The sequence below is a fragment of the Schistocerca piceifrons genome, unplaced genomic scaffold (assembly GCF_021461385.2).
Source record: "Schistocerca piceifrons isolate TAMUIC-IGC-003096 unplaced genomic scaffold, iqSchPice1.1 HiC_scaffold_1288, whole genome shotgun sequence".
In the NCBI taxonomy this organism is placed as follows: domain Eukaryota; kingdom Metazoa; phylum Arthropoda; class Insecta; order Orthoptera; family Acrididae; genus Schistocerca; species Schistocerca piceifrons.
Genome location: NW_025727111.1, coordinates 67,501 through 70,000, shown reverse-complemented (window position 1 = coordinate 70,000; position 2,500 = coordinate 67,501). Strand labels below are relative to the sequence as shown.

At 57.2% G+C, this 2,500-nt stretch overlaps 1 non-coding gene across 1 annotated transcript in view; it reads right to left on the bottom strand.

The window, feature by feature from the left end:
* LOC124731479 overlaps window positions 1–399 on the bottom strand; it is a 1,909-nt gene extending 1,510 nt beyond the window's left edge. The window contains exon 1 of the ribosomal RNA XR_007008295.1: window positions 1–399. This exon is cut by the window's left edge and continues 1,510 nt beyond it. This is a non-coding gene — a ribosomal RNA (small subunit ribosomal RNA).
* Window positions 400–2,500: the final 2,101 nt, after the last annotated feature.

Genomic DNA, 2,500 nt, shown 5'->3' with positions numbered 1-2,500 from the left:
GGAATCGAACCCTGATTCCCCGTTACCCGTTACAACCATGGTAGGCGCAGAACCTACCATCGACAGTTGATAAGGCAGACATTTGAAAGATGCGTCGCCGGTACGAGGACCGTGCGATCAGCCCAAAGTTATTCAGAGTCACCAAGGCAAACGGACCGGACGAGCCGACCGATTGGTTTTGATCTAATAAAAGCGTCCCTTCCATCTCTGGTCGGGACTCTGTTTGCATGTATTAGCTCTAGAATTACCACAGTTATCCAAGTAACGTGGGTACGATCTAAGGAACCATAACTGATTTAATGAGCCATTCGCGGTTTCACCTTAATGCGGCTTGTACTGAGACATGCATGGCTTAATCTTTGAGACAAGCATATGACTACTGGCAGGATCAACCAGGGAGCTGCGTCAACTAGAGCTGAGCAGCCGGCCGCCCGGGAGTGTGTCCCGGGGGCCCGCGCGAACACGCAAGCGTCCGCTCAATCATTCTGCAAACAGGAGGAGGCTGAGCTCCCCTGCACAATACACCTCGAAACCCTCTCAGGTCCCGGCGGCGCGCAGCGCCGTCCCAAGTACTTGGTCGGGTTCGAGAGAGGCGCAATCGCCCGGAGTTAGGCGAGTAGACGCTTTCGGTGCGACCACCCGTGCTCCCAACTGAGCTTGCCGCTGCCGACAGAGGCCCGGGAGCGTGCTGTCGTGGCATTGCCGGCGGGAGACAACACGCGCCACCTACGGTGACCGGCAGCTCCAACGCCAGCGCCACAGAAGGACAAAAGCCCCACTTGGGTGCCGAAGCGAACTCTCCCAGCACAGCGCACGCGCCAACACATCCGCACAGCTGCGATACAAACCACCAGCGAGAACCGCTGGGGCGACCGAGCAGCAGACGGCGTCGCGGCGCCGAGCGCCGGGCGGCGGCGCATCCTCAACGCACACAGTCCTCAATCGGACCAGCACACTGAAGATGTCCACCGCGCTTCGCACCGGGCCCGCGAGGACCTACTTTGGCCGCACGGCGCCGCGCGCAGGGTGCGCCGGCGCGCAGCTGCGACGCCTGCCGCGTCCGTCGGCCGGCGCGCCTGCCACTGGCCGCCCCCACCAGCCGGCTGTAGCGCGTGCGCCCACGCACCGCGCGGCCAGCACGCCGGGAGGCGCCCCCTCACCGGCCGGGGACGGTCCCACCCAGCCACCGCCGCGTATCGCTTCACACCCAGATGCCGTTCAGTTTCGTCGGCATGGTGGGTATCGCTGGAACAACCGGTTAGTACCTCAACCTATCGTCGCCATCACCGATTCACCCCTAGCGAGAACAACCGCACCACAACAGGTTACCATTTGTTCATTTGCGTAACTTCACCAGAAAACGCAGGCGTCCATCGCCATTTGCAACTTCAACGATTATTGCATGCCTGTGTCAGGTGTCACGCCACACTACGTCTGCCCACATACACGCAACAAAATGTGCACGCCTAGACAATACGTGGAAGGTGGCCCCCGTACGTATGCGATGTCCATTGCTCGAACGACTGTCAACCGGCCTCTGTAGCATGTCGCAGATATGGAACGCGGTGCACCATGCCATCACGGTGTGTGAGGAGAGACGACTAGGTCCGAATACATCAACAGACAGCTCATGCTGATCGCCATCCACGGCGTCCGTTCCTCCCACACGTCTCTATGGCGTACCACACTGCAATCCAGCTCTCATAGGGAGACGACACGTAGCTGCGTGCACAATATTTGCACTGTATGGTCCGCCGTTTTTGGGCGCAGTCGTTGTGCGGTCACACATGTGCCACGATGTATCATTCAGTACATAAGGACGAATGTGCAGTACAGATTGTGGTTCACGCGTACGACATCAGCGGACAGTTGACACAGGCCGCACCACAACGTAGCCTGAGTACGTCGCATGCGAAGGGCATTGAACATGCAAACTTCTCACCAACCAGCTTGCGAAGGCAGGGGGCAAGGTGGGGACGTGGGGAGGGGCGGCATGTACGTCCTGCTGCCATCCACATTACAGTGTACAGCAGGAGCATGTGGAAAGTGAGCAAGACTTGCAAGGTGTTTAACATGAAGCGATACACAGGGGTGCGGGCAGTGCGAGTAGCGAACTATATTGCGAGGGTTGCGGGTGGGCAACACTACAGTAATTGAACGAGTCGTATAACAATTACAGAGCAGGTTTAGGCGACAACGTGGGTTACGTTAAGGCGACAACATGGGTTAGGTTAAGGCACAACATGGGTTAGGTTAAGGCACAACATGGGTTAGGTTAAGGCACAACATGGGTTAGGTTAAGGCACAACATGGGTTAGGTTAAGGCACAACATGGGTTAGGTTAAGGCACAACATGGGTTAGGTTAAGGCACAACATGGGTTAGGTTAAGGCACAACATGGGTTAGGTTAAGGCACAACATGGGTTAGGTTGAGGCACAACATGGGTTAGGTTAAGGCACAACATGGGTTAGGTTGAGGCACAACATGGGTTAGGTTGAG